The sequence below is a fragment of the Asparagus officinalis genome, chromosome 1, assembly GCF_001876935.1.
Source record: "Asparagus officinalis chromosome 1, Aspof.V1, whole genome shotgun sequence".
In the NCBI taxonomy this organism is placed as follows: Eukaryota; Viridiplantae; Streptophyta; class Magnoliopsida; order Asparagales; family Asparagaceae; genus Asparagus; species Asparagus officinalis.
The window spans coordinates 26,625,986-26,644,793 of record NC_033794.1 but is presented as its reverse complement, the minus strand read 5'-3'; positions in this window follow the sequence as shown (position 1 = coordinate 26,644,793).

Below are 18,808 nucleotides of genomic sequence, written 5' to 3'. Positions count from 1 at the left end.
TGATCTGATCATTAGATGGTCCACGGATATCAACGTCCCCGTCACAGGCCAAGATCCCACGCAAGCAGCGGGCGATAAACACCCGTTGCGTTTGTTTGAAGAGAGTTGTATTTTTTTTTTCATTGTGTAAGAAAGTCTTATAAAAAGACTAATTTTACTTTGAATCTGTAATCATGATTATCTACTAAATATTAGATAATTGTAATTTAGACTTGGCTATCTATTGTGAATCTAAACTATTTAATAATTCTTATCCAAATGCCTTCTGAAAATAAACTTCTTATGCATCCAAATTTTGTTACGATAGATACTGTTGCATTCCAAGTAGGAGGGAAAAAATAAAAAAATAAAATCTTATTTGCGGACATATCCATATTCCTACATGTTAGGATATCAATATGGTTACTAAATATTTATCTCTAGTTGGATACATATAAAAACTGTAAGAAATATATGGCCTATGTGCCATATATTAAATTGAGTATAAGGTTTAAATAATATTAATACTATTATGAGGATTATTGGTTATGGAAAAGTACTTGATATATTGGTATATATTAATGACCATGTAGTTAATTAACCAACACTCATGTTTTAATCATGTTGATGGAACATGTGTGGATGGGTAGTTTTATTAACTACCGGATAGTTGCTCCTCTCTCTTCCTATAAAGAAACCTAAGCACATAATTTCTAAATACATCAGTTAATTTCAAAAAGAAAAGGGTTTGGTTTTAAAGAAGGATTAGAGAGAGAAAGTAATCTTCTCCAAGGTCTCGATTCTCTAAAGGTTCATAGTATGGCTCAAGGTATGATCTCAAAACATCTTATAGGTGTGATTGTCATGAAGTTCTACGATCCATGTCTTCTAATTAATTATAGAGGAATTATGATTATGTTTACATTTGGTATCAGAGCATGGTTTACGAACTCATGATTTTCTAATTAAGATTATTATGAACTTAATATTAAAACTGAGAAATTTAATCCACTGCTATTTTTTTTAACATATGATTGTTAAGATTAGGTTTATTTAGGTTACTGGTTTCTTATGTAAAGTCACATGTATACATGTATAGACTAATACTTGTTTTTTAGATTCTATAAAAGAAATAAAAGGAAAATGAATTAATGTTTAACTGCTATGATTTGGCAATTAAATTGTTTGTAAACATATGTTGTTATTGTCAACTTTATGAATTAATGATATACATGTTACTGTCAAATAAATCTTTGATATTATATATACATGTTATTGTAAAATGATATATGATGTTACTGTCAACTTTATGAATCAATGATATAAATCTTTGAAGGTTATTACCAGTAACCAAACCAAAAAAAAATTTATTCGGATTTATTTAAATCAACCCCAAGATCCCCCAAGGCCCCGAGGCCCTTGTCAAGATATATTTATAAGGGGATTTGAACCATGGACCTCTCACTTTACACCCAAAACTCTTACCACTAGGCTACTCCATGTTAGTTCATTTGGGTATGTTGTATTATACTACTTATGATGTTTACAATGAAAGGATGCAAACAAGTTATTTACTATTGTTTACAATGTGAAACACAATTGAAAGAAAATAGTTCAATATGATGTTTATATGAAAAATATGAGAAAACTTTGACAATTTAAACTATATATTGTTAGTTACCAAAGTGGCCAATATAGAAGTTTGAAAGAAATTGTGTTATAAAATTGTTAAGGTTACTCACTTATATTGATGCTTATAAATGATTAAGGGTAATTTTAGTTCATTATTATAGGACGTTTTAATCACCCAAAGGTGGATTAGTTGTTCATATAATTAATGAACATAATTGTTGGCATCTAGTATACTATATTAGTTGTATTTTTATATCCAAAGATGTTAAATACTTCTGAGTAGAGTATGCATGTAATTGCCAAATTATTGATTCTTTTAGCATCAAAATTATTATTGTATGTCTTTGTATCACCCAAAGGAGAACATTGATATACATTTATTGGTTTGAATCTGTTTTATGTGTTTACAAATAAATGTTTTAATGTTGAGTATTATATAATTTTGCAGTACCTGTTCCTGTTGCTCTTCATTCGCATGCTTCGTCTGTTACATTGTTTAATGGACATAACTTCCCTGATTGGTGTGAGCAAATTCGATTCCATTTAGGTGTATTAGATCTGGATTTGTCACTTCAATCAGAGAAGCCAGCTGCTATTACTGATGCTAGTAGCGATGAGGATAAGATCTTCTATGATGCTTAGGAAAGATCGAACAGACTAAGCCTAATGTTCATGCGAATGAGTATTGCAAATAACATCAAGTCAACTCTTCCTAAGACTGAAATTGCTAAAGAATACATGAAGTTTGTGGAAGAGCGCTCTCAAGCGACAGATAAGTCTCTAGCAGAGACATTAATGGCCACCTTAACCACCATGAAGTTTGATGGTTCTAGGGGTATGTATGAGCATGTGACTAAAATGACTGATGTAGCAGCAAAGCTTAAGAATTTGGGGATGACGGTGGATGAGAGTTTTCTGGTGTTGTTTATCATAAACTCATTGCCACCAGATTATAACACTTTCCAAATGAACTACAATACCATGAAAGATAAATGGAATGTGAATGAGCTACAGAATTTGCTAGTTCAGGAGGAAAGAAGGCTTAAGAATAGAGTAACTCACTCCGTTCATCTCCTTGGTAATCAAGGAACTGAAAAGAAGGCTGGAAATAAGAAATGGAAGGGTAAAAGGCCACTTAAAGTGGATGGTTCTTCCTCCAAAACCCACAAGAAGGACTTCAAGAATGACAAGTGTCGCTTTGCAGAAAGCATGGACACTTCAAGAATGATTGCCTGAAACGTAAGGCATGGTTCGAAAAGAATGGTAAGTTTAATACTTTCGTATGTTTCGAATCTAATTTAACTGAAGTACCTTATTGTGACACCCCTGGGTTCACACAAGACTGCAGTCCAAGGTAAAACCAAGAATGTCAAACCTGCCTTGCACCTCACCGTACAATAACATGTTTCACCATCACAATTAACATGTCAAACCTGCCTTGCACCTCACCGTACAATAACATGTTTCACCATCACAATTAACATCTATCTAGCAGAGTCAACAATAGGTGTAGGTACAAAAGCAAGTAAAAGATAGTGCAAGAAATAACTGATGAAGTGATAGGAATCACATAAATATCTCAACATCCAACATACAGAAATACATAGCCAATGTCTGAATCGATAACTGGGATACTCAACAAGTCTCAAGTACAAATATCTGAGTAAAGGAAATAAGGCATACAGCCTTTACAACATCTAGAGAATAGTCCTCAAATGTCAAATAAATCTACAGTGGAGCTCCAAAATAAAACATAGCTAAAATAGACAGCTGAACACTAAAGTGTGTCGCCATCAACCTGCGACTCTCCGGGCTCCTGGCTCGTTACCTGAAAGGGGGAGGGACAACGAGCGTCAAAGCGCTAGTGAGCAACATCACAACCAACCCCAAGGGAACAGGGCTCGTTGTATAAAAAAATACAGTTAATACATAATAGATCTAAAATCATTGATCTTACTAAAGAGGATTTTAGTATTTAGAAATTTACAACACGAGCATAGGTACGTCGAGCGAAATAATCCAAACAAGGAAACCCTCATGTATATACCTTATATCTCAAATTTGTAAATCCCTAAACACAAATCCTGAAGTTCTAGTACAAGAAACAATAATAAAAGAAATACAACTAATCTCAGAGCATAGATACAGTACCATGTCATAGCTTACATGAGCATCAGGTTATTACTTACATGTATGCCATGTTATAATTTACATAAGTGTCATGTCATATACTCCTATGAGAAAGTCATATATAGGGTTAAGAAATATGTCTGATGCAGGGACTAGATGTTGTGGTTTTCAAACACATGGAATAAGTGGCAAAAGTCCAACACGAGGACTGAAATGGATTATAGTCCAACACGAGGACTTCTATGGATTATAGTCCAACACGAGGACTGTGTAACTGTGAAAAGTATATGCGGATAGATATACATTATCTAAACTCACACGCGTCTCGGTGTACATATCTAAACTTATGTCAAAAGTCAACCCACATGTACAGATAAATCATTAACATGGTAAACTAGGGTCAGGTTATCAAGGCGACCCCGAAAGACAACTCAAACAGATCAAAAATCTGTAAAACAGCTCATCAATCGACTGATGTGTCGACTGATGACGTCAGTCGACTCATATGTCGACCGATAAGGCTCAGGCAGCACAGCCTCAGCTCACCAGTCGACTGACCAGTCGACTGAGAAGCTGAGAAAACAAAATCAGCCCATCAGTCGACTGATCAGTCGACTGATGACTGAAAATTTGCCCGTCAGTCGACTGATCAGTCGACCGACAGACTGCAGAAACTCTGCACAGGTTGCTATTTACACAAAATTCGATCTAAACTCATCCCCATCAATCCCAAGCATGAAAATACTGATATTAACATGTATGAACTAAACTGAAACAAAAATCCCATATGTGAATATATAAACAAAAACCCTAAACATGTGTATTTATGTTTTAAAACATTTTTAAAACAAAACTCATGTTAAATCTCTTATACACGCATTTCAAATCTAGATCTTTTTTAATAAAACATTGTTGGTCCTTTTATAAACTGAGAGGCTCAATACCCCACCTCATATACCATAAAGATTCATTCTTTGTACTAAAATACGTATTTTTGGCTAAATCAAAACTCATTAAACCCAATAAATTCGTGTAAAACAAAAGGGACAGAGTTGGGCGAGATGTTACTCGTCTCTGGGTGATGAACAACTCCTGGATCTGAGAGAGAGTGGATCCCCTTTGCTGCAATGTGAAGATTTCGACGAAAATCCTCCAAGTTCTCCCCCAAATCACCAAGAACAAAATTAGGGTTTAAGATAGGGGAGAGGGGGCTAGGGTTTTCTCAGTTCTGAAGATGAGAGGGGTGAATTCGGGTGAAAAAGAATATATGTGAACAGCTAAACCCGACCCAAACCCGAACCAAAACAAAACAGACCCGAAACCTGAAAAACTAGAAATCAGCATATCAGTCGACTGATGTGTCGACCGATGCAGTCAGTCGACTGATGTGTCGACTAATCTGGAAAAATTTAGTTTTTGTGCATGTTTTGCTAATTTGCAAAACCAACGCACAACACTCTACACCCAAACTCTTATATCATAAACTCTACCCCCAAACTCTCATATCATCTCAAATAACTTATTATCATGTATATCAATGACCTCAAGCTATTTATCATAAAAGAATTATTTATTTACTAATAATTCACATATATTCATATAAAAATTACGGGGTTCTACATTCTCCCCCCCCCCCTTAGAAGAATTTCGTCCTCGAAATTCGGAAACCATGCGCATCTCGCAACATGAACTTCCAGATAAACATATAGAGACATTTGTACTTAACGATCTAAAATGGTAATATTCCCGCTCAAATTCTAATCTAGTGGAACTAGTATATCGGGTGAAAAATCCAAACAAGGAACCCCCCATATATATACCATGTGGTTCTGAAAGATTAAGAATTAAGCGCGAATATTCCCATTCTAGTGTTAAATGTAAATATAACCAAAGATATAAAAAAGATACACATCATAAAAATTTTTAATTTACCTGTTCAAACAGGTGTGGGTAGTCGCGACGCAAATCCTCTTCGCGCTCCCAAGAAATCTCCTCAATGCCTCCTCGGTTCCACTGAACTTTCACCAAGGGAATCACCTTGTTTCTAAGTCTCTTGTCCTCTCTGGCAAGAATACGAACCGGAATCTCGACAGTAGTCAAATCCTCCTGAAGCTCAATCTCTGGTGCATCCAATACTCGCTGCTGCTCCTCATCATGCAAGTGTTTCTTAAGCATAGAAACATGAAATACATTGTGTATACTAGACATCGATGCTGGAAGATCTAGTCTGTATGACACAACTCTAACACGCTCCAGAACCTGAAATGGTCCAATGTATCTCGGCGCAAGCTTCCCCCGTCATCCGAATCGCTGTACGCCTTTCATAGGCGACACCTTCAGCATAACTGAGTCTCCAACCTGAAACTCCAAGGGTCTTCGTCTCTTATCGACATAGCTCTTTTGCCGACTCTGAGCTGCTAGAATCCTCTCTCTGATCAAGGCTATCTTCTCAGTAGTCTGCCTCACCAGCTCCGGTCCAAGCATCAAGCTGTCCTCCGGCTCGGCCCAACATATCGGTGACCTACAAGGTCTCGTCGCTTGATAACTGTTGTTATAAGCGAACTCTATCAATGGAATGTGATCCTCCCAGCTGCCTTGAAAGTCAATGACACAAGCCCGCAACATGTCTTCCAACACCTGATTTACTCTCTCTGTCTGACCATCCGCCTGTGAGTGGAAAACACTGCTGAATGATAATCTGCTGCCAAAAGAGTCCTGAAAACTCCTCCAAAAGTGTGAAGTGAACACCGAACCTCAATCCGATACAATCGTGTCTTGAACTCCATGAAGTCGAACTATCTCCCAGATAAATATCCTCGCATATGCCTCGGTAGTATAGGTAGTCCTCACTGGAATGAAATGTGCTGACTTCATCAACCGGTCCACAATCACCCAAACTGAATCATTCCCCTTCTTCGACTTCGGCAATCCTACAATGAAGTCCATAGAAATGTCTGCCCACTTCCACTCTGGAATGGGTAAAGGTTGAAGTGTTCCTGCCGGTCTCTGATGCTCTGCCTTCACCTGCTGATAGGTAAAACACTTAGCCACATACTCCGAAATCTCCCTTCGCATACCACTCCATCAAAAGTGTCTCTTCAGGTCCTTGTACATCTTAGTAGTCCCTGGATGTACTGTGTACCGAGTACGATGAGCTTCATCAAGTAACTCTCTCCTCAACTCGGCACTGGCTGGCATGACTAGCCTGCCCTTCATCCGGAGTCCTCCATCTGCTCCAATGATCCAATCAGTCTTAGGCTCCTTGGAAATCTCCTCCTTTTGGATTTGAATCCAAGAGTCTCCCAACAGAGTTCGGATAACTCTATCACTCCAAGATGGCTGCACTGACACAGCTCCCAAAAATACACCGGTTCCTCCAATCTCGGGTCTAAAATCAAACTGGCTAAGAGTGATAAGATCCCGGTGTAATGAACACCTCAAAACTGAAATCCGATGTCGACGCTTCCTGCTTAATGCATCTGCCACGACGTTCGCCTTCCCCGGATGATACTGGATCGCGAACTCGTAGTCCTTAATAAACTCAACCCACCTCTGCTATCTCTGATTGAGTTCCTTCTGGGAAAAGAGGTACTTCAGACTCTGGTGGTCTGTGAATAACTCAAACTACACTCCATATAAGTAGTGCCTCCATGACTTCAGTGCAAATACCACCGCTGCTAGCTTCAAGTCATGAGTGGGATAGTTCTGCTCATGCACCCTCAACTGCCATGAGATATAGGCTACTACCCTCTGCCTGCCAATGATGCATCTGTATACACAACAAATATCCTATCGCTGCTCGGAATAGTCAAAACCGGCGTTGTAGTCAACTTAGCCTTTAAAATATCAAAGGCCTTCTGGCACTCCATGCTCCATATGAACTGTACACCCTTCTTCGTAAGGTGTGTAATCGGTGCCGAAATCTTCGAGAAGTCCTGAATGAACTTCCTGTAATACCCAGCTAAACCCAAAAGGCTGCGAATCTCTGTCACCGTCTTTGGTGGCTCCCAATCAAGAACTGCCATGACCTTTGCCGGGTCCACTGCTATGCCCTCTCTACTGATGACATGGCTAAGAAATCTGACTTCTGAAAGCCAAAATTCGCACTTGCTGAACTTGGCATACAGCTAATGCTCCTGCACAGTCCTCAACGCTATCCGTAGATGCTCCTCGTGATCTGCCTCCGATCTCGAGTAAATGAGAATATCATCAATGAAAACGATCACAAACTGATCTAAGAAGGGATGAAAAACCCGGTTCATCAAGTCCATGAATACCGCGGGTGCATTGGTCAACCCAAATGACATGACCAAGAACTCAAAAGATCCATATCTAGTAAGAAAGGCGGTCTTGAGAATATCCATCTCCCGAACCCGCAACTGATGATAGCCAAAATGAAGATCAATCTTCGAGAAATACTGCGCTCCCTGCAGCTGGTCAAACAAGTCATCAATCCTAGGTAGTGGGTACCTATTCCGGATAGTGACCTTGTTCAACTCTCTATAATCTATGCACAATCTCATACTACCGTCCTTCTTCTTCACGAAGAGGACCGGCATGCCCCACGGAGAATGACTCCGGTGAATAAAACCTTGAGCTAACAACTCATTCAACTGGGTCTGAAGCTCCCTCATCTCAGCTGGTGCCATGCGATAGGGTGCGCGGGATATCGGGGCTGTGTCTGGCTGCAACTCAATACAGAACTCTACCTCTCTCATCGGAGGAAATCCAGGTATGTCCTGAAAGACATCCTGATACTCTGAGACAACTCTAGTCTCTAATAACTCAGCACCTTGATCATGTCGCATCACCTCCTCGATGTACGCCAGAAATAACTCCGCAAATCGGTTGCCCTGAGAGGTGGCTACAATCATCTCGGACCCATCGGACGCTCGCAGCTTGACTGTCTTCACAAAGCAGTCAATACTAATATGATAGGAAGACAACCAATCCATACCAAGGATGACATCAAACTCGGATATATGCAACACTATCAAATCAACTATGAACTCCAACTCGTCTAAACTGATGGTACACCTCCTACAAACGCTCTCCAGAAGCGATACCTCACCTAAAGGGGTGGAAACAGATAGAGGGGTGTCTAGAGGCTGAGCTACGAGCTGGAGTCTAGCCATAAATGCATATGATATGAAGGAATGTGAAGCTCCCGAATCGAAAAGAATACGAGCTGGAAAGGAATTCACAAAAAACGTACCCTCCACTACTGCTCCGCTAGCTCCATGGTCACGGGGAACTACTGCATAAACCCTGCTCGTGGCTGGAGACTGCTCTGCTGCTGGAGATGGAGAATATGGGACAATCTGCCCCTGAGGAACCTCATGCTGCTCGAATCTATCCCTCAGTCCTCTGAGCTGCTGGCGGTGCCTCAAGCCTGTTCTGCTGGCCCTGACCTCTGCCCTGCTGGCGCTGCTGCTGCTGGTTCGGACCCTTGCCCTGCTGGGCTCCTGCTGGTGCGCTACGACACTCTGATGCCTTATGCCCGACTTTGTGACAATTAAAACAATATCCCTGGAACTTGCACTGCTGATGCGCTCTCTGATCCTGTTGGGGTCCCCTTTTATAAGGGCCCTGATGCTGCTGCTGCTGTCCAGAAAAAGGTCTCTTATTCTTGCTCTTATCCCTACTCTGTCCTGTCTTGGCCTTCCCTTCCTTATCCTTCTGGAACATAGTAGTCTCAATCTCCTGAGAAGTGGCAGCCTCAGCTACCTCCCTAACTGAATAAAACCTCCTCGACACGAGGTACCGTCGAAGGTTAGAGCGAAGCCCTGCTAAGAACATCTGAGCCTGACGCTCTCCCGTCTACCACATGCCCGTGAAATGTAGCAACTCCATGAACCGGCTCTCAAAATCCGCCACTGACATGTCCCCCTGAGTCAATTGGGATAACTCGAGCTCCTTCCCAGTCCGTGCTGCAGAAGAAATGTACTGCCCATTAAAGAAGTATATGAAGTCCTCCCAGGTGAGGGTCATCCTCTACTCTGGGGTAAACTAAAGTCGGTACCATCTCCCGGCATCTCCCTTCAGGCTGTAGGATGCCAGTCTCTGCTTCTGTACTAAATCTACACTGAGTATATCGAGAATATTGCTCACATCCTCCTTCCACTTATGGGCTGCAAGAGGGTCTGGTGACCCCTGGAACTCTGGTGCCCTCATCTTCTGATACCTCTCCACCATACGGAGCCAAGCCTCCTGCTCTGTGGCTCTATCTGGGACTGCTAGAGGAATGGTTTCAGGCGTGACCTCTGGGGGTCTTTCTCTAACAGGAACGGCAGGTATCCCCTACTGCTGAGCTACCGATGGTGGTGGTGTCCGTGGTGTTATATGAGTCGTCACCAACTCCTCAATGGCTGTCATCCGGGCAATGAGAGGAGCCATGATGTCCACCAAATACTGGGGAGCCTGCTGCGGCTCGGGTGGGCTCGGATTGAGCTGGCTGCTGCTCTGATGGAGTCTGCTGTGACTCTACCTGGCTAGCTCTCCTGGTACGAGGTCTACCACATCCTGCCATCTATCTCTCTCTCTCTGGTGATAAGAAAAATAAAGTTTATGAGTCAAAATAGACCTTTATAAATAACGTATCACATTGAAATTTTCACAACATATAGTATTCACACAAATACTTTGAATTTACACCAAATAGTTGTCATAAAAAAATTTCTCAAATTTTGAGATATACGCATATATCGTCCTCACTCATACTAGGAATTCCTTACGGACTCTATACATGAACCCTAAGAAACTCTATCCTAGCTCCACGACTCGACACAGGATGATCCTAAGGATATTGGAACTAGAGCTCTGATACCAACTGTAACGCCCCTGGGTTCACACAAGGCTACAGTCCAAGGTGAAACCAAGAATGTCAAACCTGCCTTGCACCTCATTGTGCAATAACATGTTTCACCATCACAATTAACATCTATCTAGCAGAGTCAACAATAGGTGTAGGTACACAATTAACATCTATCTAGCAGAGTCAACAATAGGTGTAGGTACAAAAGCAAGTAAAAGATAGTGCAAGAAATAACTTCAACAATAGGTGTAGGTACAAAAGCAAGTAAAAGATAGTGCAAGAAATAACTGATGAAGTGATAGGGATTACATAAATATCTCATCATCCAACATACAGAAATACATAGCCAATGTCTGAATCGATAACTGGGATACTCAACAAGTCTCAAGTACAAATATATGAGTAAAGGAAATAAGGCATACAGCCTTTACAACATCTAGAGAATAGTCCTCAAATGTCAAATAAATCTACAGTGGAGCTCCAAAATAAAACATAGCTAAAATAGACAACTGAACACTAAAGTGTGTTGCGACTCTCTGGGCTCCTGGCTCGTTACCTGAAAGGGGAAGGGACAACGAGCGTCAAAGCGCTAGCGAGCAACATCACAACCAACCCCAAGGGAATAGGGCTCGTTGTATAAGAAAATACAGTTAATACATAATAGATCTAAAATCATTGATCTTACTAAAGAGGATTTTAGTATTTAGAAATTTACAACACAAGCATAGGTACGTCGAGCGAAATAATCCAAACAAGGAAACCCTCATGTATATACCTTATATCTCAAATTTGTAAATCCCTAAACACAAATCCTGAAGTTCTAGTACAAGAAATAATAATAAAAGAAATACAACTAATCTCAGAGCATAGATACAGTGCCATGTCATAGCTTACATGAGCATCAGGTTATTACTTACATGTATGCCATGTTATAATTTACATAAGTGTCATGTCATATACTCCTGTGAGAAAGTCATATATAGGGTTAAGAAATATGTCTGATGCATGGACTAGATGCTGTGGTTTTCAAACACATGGAATAAGTGGCAAATGTCCAACACGAGGACTGAAATGGATTATAGTCCAACACGAGGACTGAAATGGATTATAGTCCAACACGAGGACTGTGTAACTATGAAAAGTATATGCGGACAGATATACATTATCTAAACTCACCCGCATCTCGGTGTACATGTCTAAACTTATGTCAAAAGTCATCCCACATGTACAGATAAATCATTAACATGGTAAACTAGGGTCAGGTTATCGAGGCGACCCCGAAAAACAACTCAAACGGATCAAGAATCTGTAAAACAGATCATCAGTCGACTGATGTGTCGACTGATGACGTCAGTCAACTCATATGTTGACCGATAAGGCTCAGGCAGCACAGCCTCAGCTCACCAGTCGACTGACCAGTCGACTAGAAAGATGAGAAAACAAAATCAGCCCGTCAGGCGACTGATCAGTCGACTGATGACTGAAAATTTGCCCGTCAGTCGACAGATCAGTCGACCGACAGACTGCAGAAACTCTGCACAGGTTGTTATTTACACAAAATTCGATCTAAACTCATCCCCATCAATCCCAAGCATGAAAATACTGATATTAACATGTATGAACTAAACTGAAACAAAAATCCCATATGTGAATATATAAACAAAAACCCTAAACATGTGTATTTATGTTTTAAAACATTTTTAAAACAAAACTCATGTTAAATCTCATGTTAAAAACAAAACTCATGTTAAATCTCTTATACACGCATTTCAGATCTAGATCTTTTTAATAAAACATTGTTGGTCCTTTTATAAACTGAGAGGCTCAATACCCCACCTCATATACCATAAAGATTCATTCTTTGTACTAAAAATACATTTTTTGGCTAAATCAAAACTCATTAAACCCAATAAATTCGTGTAAAACAAAAGGGACAGAGTTGGGCGAGATGTTACTCGCCTCTGGGTGATGAACAACTCCTGGATCTGAGAGAGAGTGGATCCCCTTTGCTGCAATGTGAAGATTTCGACGAAAATCCTCCAAGTTCTCCCCCAAATCACCAAGAACAAAATTAGGGTTTAAGATAGGGGAGAGGGGGCTAGGGTTTTCTCAGTTCTGAAGATGAGAGGGGTGAATTCGGGTGAAAAAGAATATATGTGAACAGCTAAACCCGACCCAAACCCGAACCAAAACAAAACAGACCCAAAACCTAAAAAACTGGAAATCAGCATATCAGTCGACTGATGTGTCGACCGATGCAGTCAGTCGACTGATGTGTCGACTAATCTGGAAAAATTTAGTTTTTGTGCATGTTTTGCTAATTTGCAAAACCAACGCACAACACTCTACACCCAAACTCTCATATCATCTCAATTAACTTATTATCATGTATATCAATGACCTCAAGCTATTTATCATAAAAGAATTATTTATTTACTAATAATTCACATATATAATATATTCATATAAAAATTACGGGGTTCTACACTTATAATACCTGGTGGATTGATTTTGGTTGTACCACTCATGTTTCCAATACGATGCAGGGATTCCTTATGACCCAAACCATAAATCCAAATGAGAATTCGTCTTTATGGGAAATCGAGTGAAAGCTCCAGTTGAAGCTGTTGGAACTTATCACTTGATTTTAGACACTGGAGCTCATTTAGATTTGTGTCAAACTCTTTATGTACCCTTTGTTTCTCGTAATTTGATTTCTTTGTCTAAGTTGGATTTAGCAGGATATTGCTTTAAATTTAATGATGGGTGTTTTAGTTTGTACAAACAAAATTATGTTATTGGTTCTCGTATTTTATGTGATGGTTTGTACAAATTAAAACTTAATAATCTTTTTGCTGAAACTCTCTTGACAGTGCATCATAATGTTGGAACTAAACGTGGTTTAGTGAATGAAAATTTAGCATACTTGTGGCATAAATGTTTGGGTCATATATCCAAAGAAATATTGACAAGATTGGTAAAAAATGAAATTTTACCAAACTTGGACTTTTCTGATTATGGTATTTGTGTGAATTGTATAAAGGGAAAACAAACAAAACACACAAAGAAGGGAGCCACGAGAAGCACTAAGCTCCTTGAAATAATACACACCGATATTTGTGGGCCTTTTGATGTTCCATCTTTTGGTGTATTTTATCACCTTTATTGATGATTTTTCGCGTTATGTATATGTCTATTTATTGCATGAAAAATCTCAATCAGTAGATGCCTTAGAGGTGTTTATCACTGAGGTTGAAAGGCAATTAGACACAAAAGTAAAAATAATTAGATTCGATAGAGGTGGTGAATATTATGGAAAATATGATGAAAGTGAACAATGTCCAGGCCCATTCGCTAAATTCCTTGAAAAGCGTGGCATATGTGCTCAATACACTATGCCAGGTACACCACAACAAAATGGTGTAGCAGAAAGGCGTAATCGTACTTTATTAGAAATGGTTAGGAGTATGATATGCAATTCATCTTTATCCATTTCATTGTAGATTTATGCCTTAAAAACTGCCATGTATTTGTTAAACAAGGTTCCTATTAAGGCAGTTCCTAGGACTCCTTTTGAGTTATAGACTGGTAGGAAACCTAGTTTAAGGCACCTGCATTTTTAGGGTTGCCTGGCAAAAGTAAGGATTTATAATTCACATAAAAAAATTGGATTTAAGAACAACTAGTGGTTTTTTTATTGGTTATCCGGAAAAGTCTAAAGGGTATAGATTTTATTATCCTAGTCATAGTACAAGAATTATTGAAACTGGAAATGCTAGATTCATTGAAAATGGTGAAGTCAGTGGGAGTTTGGAACCACAAAAAGTAGAATTTCAAGAAGTTAGAGTGGAGATCCCTTTACCTGTAACTTATTGTAAAGTTGTTGCTCCTCCTATTGTTGAACAGTTAAACAATAATCAAGAACAACAACCTAATGACCAAACAACTCACAATGAAGACAACATCAATGAACCTATTGTAGATGAACCACAAGAAGCAGAATTAAGAAGGTCCCAAAGACCAAGAAGATCTGCTATTTCTGATGATTATATGGTTTATCTACATGAAGTAGATTTCGATGGAGGAATCGATAAAGACCCAGTTTCGTTTTCACAAGCCATTAACAGTGCTAATTCTACGAAATAGTTAGATGCAATGAACGATGAGTTAAAATCTATGGAATATAATGAAGTTTGGGATCTCGTTGAATTTCCTAAGAACTGTAAAATGGTTGGGTGTAAATGGGTCTTTAAGACCAAACGCGACTCACTTGTCAATATCGAACGACATAAGGCCAGACTTGTTGCTAAAGGTTTTACTCAGAAAAGTGGTATTGACTACAAAGAGACTTTTTCACCAGTCTCTAGAAAAGACTCATTAAGAATTATTATGGCTTTAGTTGCTCATTATGATTTGGAGTTACACCAAATGGATGTAAAAACTGTCTTTCTAAATTGGAATTTAGAAGAAGTGGTCTATATGAATCAACCTGAGGGTTTTTCCATTAAAGGAAAGGAACACATGGTGTGTAAACTTAAGAAATCAATATACGGACTTAAACAAGTTTCCCGCCAATGGTATTTCAAGTTCAATGATACCATTACTTCTTTTGGATTTAAAAAAATTATTGTTGATCGATGTATATATATGAAGATCAGTAGGAGCAAGTTTATAATTTTGATTCTGTATGTTGATGATATTTTGCTTACTACTAATGATCTTGGCTTGTTATATGAGACCAAGAAGTTTCTCTCGAAGAACTTTGAAATGAAAGATATGGGTGAGGCAACCTATGTGATCGGGACAGAAATATTCCGGGATAGATCACAAGGATTGTTAGGATTGTCTCAGAAAGCATATATTAATAGAATTTTGGAGAGATTCAAAATGGAAATGTGCTCATCAAGTGTCGTTCCAATTCAGAAAGGTGATAAGTTTAGCCTTATGCAAAGAATGAATTGGAACGCAAGCAAATTGAAGAAATTTTGTATGCATCAGTCGTTGGGAGCTTAATGTATGCTCAGACTTGTACCAGGCCAGCCATCAGTTTTGTTGTTGGAATGCTTGGTCGGTATCAAAGTAATCCGGGAATGGATCATTGGAAAGCTGCAAAGAAAGTGTTGAGATACTTACAGGGAACGAAAGATCATATGCTCACTTATCAAAGAACAGATGATCTTGAAGTGATTGGTTATTCAGATGCAGACTATGCTGGTTGTATCGACTCAAGAAAATCAACATCCGGCTATCTGTTTCTTCTAGCTGGGGAAGCAATCTCATGGAAGAGTGCGAAGCAATATGATATTGCTACGTCCACTATGGAAGCAGAGTTTCTGGCTTGTTATGAGGCTTCCATTCAAGGGAATTGGCTGCGAAACTTTATTTCAGGACTTGGCATAGTCGATAGTATTGTCAGGCCGCTAAAAATTTATTGTGATAATTATGCATCAGTCTTCTTTTCAAAGAACGACAAGTATTCTAAGGGAGCAAAACATATGAGTTTGAAATACCTTGTCGTTAAAGAACTTTTCAAAGAACGACAAGTATTCTAAGGGAGCAAAACATATGAGTTTGAAATACCTTGTCGTTAAAGAAGACGTTCAAAAACAAAAGGTGTCAATTGTACATATTAGTACGAAACTCATGGTTGCGGATCCGTTGACTAAGAGATTGCCTCCCAAGACATTTATTGAGCATGTCGAAAGGATGTGCATTACTAAAGGTCTTAATGTTTAGTTTATGAATTTGATGTATGACACCTTATATATGTATTATTTTTGACATTTATCGATATCCTGTTTTCTTATTGATTGTGTATACATGAATGTTTTCAGGATTTAATATCTAATGACTTTTCATTTATAGATCATTTTAAGTAGACAATTAATATTGTGGTACTTGGAAGGAATCATGTTATTGAATGATATGAAACCGCCATGACTCATATTTGTCTATACTTAATAATGATATGATGATATTACCAATGTATGAAAAATTTATCCTTATAGTATATATGTATTATGAATTTATTTAAACCGTTATGAATAATTCTGCCACATGGCCAAGTGGGAGAATGTAAGAAATATATGGCCTATGTGTCATATATTAAATTGAGTATAAGGTTTAAATAAGAGAATGTAAGAAATATATGGCCTATGTGTCATATATTAAATTGAGTATAAGGTTTAAATAATATTAATAATATTATGAGGATTATTGGTTGTGGAAAAGTATTTGATATATTAGTATATATTAATGACCATGTAGTTAATTAACCAACACCCATGTTTTAATCATGTTGATGGAACATGTGTGGGTGGGTAGTTTTATTAACTACCGGATAGTTGCTCCTCTCTCTTCCTATAAAGAAACCTAAGCACATAATTTCTAAATCCATCAGTTAATTTCGAAAAGAAAAGGGCTTGGTTTTAAAGAATGATTAGAGAGAGAAAGTAATCTTCTCCAAGGTATCAATTCTCTAAAGGTTCATCGTATGGCTCAAGGTATGATCTCAAAACATCTTATAGTTGTGATTGTCATGAAGTTCTACGATCCATGTCTTCTAATTAATTATAGAGGAATTATGATTATGTTTACAAAAACATATAGTGAAATATCTGGATCTGTATTTGAAATATCCGATTATATATAGACTATATAATATATTTATTTTTGACTGTTAGATCAATGAATTTTAGTTTATCTTAATAATCTCAATATCTAATTCTATCTTTGGTGATGTGCAGTAACAAATTAACGAGCCTCTTTGCATCAGAGTTGTGTAGTTTATAAATTTTATCATTTTTTTCTCAAATTTTTTATATTGGTATATATTTTCCCTTCTGTTATGCATATTCTTGTTTGATTTTTTTATTCTTGCAGAGATATATTCATATTTATGGTTGATAAGCGGATACGGTTATGACTGATACCCCTAATTCTAAGCCTTTGACTGGAGATCCCATTTATGTAGGAGCGAGCATACTGTATGCTCCGGATCAGAAGCTACTACTTAAATCTTATTCGAACTATTTCAAACAAATTCTAATAAGTTAGGCCGTTATCTTTAATTAAATATATTTCCAATCTTAAAATTTTCTCATCCTCTCGATATATATTTGAAGAAGACGTGTGCCTATCTTAAGAGAATCTAAAATAAACTATTAAATATATTACTTAGTTTGATACACGCTTTTATTTCAACTGATAAAGAGCTGTCAACGCTATGCCATTATATTATGACCAAGTCAAAAGAATAATCCATACCAAATGATCCTAAACAAGGGTTTCCACTATCCAATTTATTGCAACAAATTAAATACAAAGTCCATCTCATAAAAAGTTATTTTGAGTACTCTAATAAGCAACGCAAAACGCAAATCTAAATGTCAATTTGTCTTAAATTACCACAATTATTTAGATTTAAGCAGATGCAATGTTCTTAGTTGTTCACACTAGCTATAAGATGTTCATTTTCATAGTCATTAAAATTTGACCACATGCGGTATCTTTAGGACCGAGCTCCTTAAATGCTTGACCTACTCACATCATTTAAACAATGGCTGTTTCTTCTTGTGTGGTAGTTGCGAGATTAATTATCTTTGTAACAACATGGAGTCTATGAACGTGCCATTAGAAATTTGCCTAAATGTATCTTTTTAATGCACTTATTTGGAACTAAATTTAATGGTAAATATACAAATACCACTCTCTATTTAAAAAAAATAGATACAAAACTGACGCGGAGTCTTTTTGAATGGAGATGATACGGTCGAAGTTATTCTAACGCTAAATTAGAGAATGACTCCTAGTTCCTAAAGTTGCTTTATATGTTAATCCCTCTTGCTTGCATCTCACAATGCGTCGTTCCCTACATCAAAGAATACCACGCAATCAATGACCTAGTCTAAGTAGTTTATATGCAAATAGAAAAATCACTAACTTAGAGCGCATTCGGACGGGGCAGGCTAGAGTTGCAGGTGCCTTTGCAATCACTTGCAATTTCAATTGCGTGTGGTTGACCTATTATTTTTGTATTTTATTATATTATTTGTTATTATATATTATGATATATATATATTATATATGTGAGAGAGAGGAGAGCCTGAGAGAGAGAGAGGATGTGAGAACTTTGGTTCAGTTGCTTCAAACTTGGGTAGTGATGTGGCTAATCTTGTCTCATTCTAGGAGTTGGTGAAGGGTGGTTGAGGCTTATCTTGGAGGTGGATGTTAGGGTCAGATTAAGGCCACTCT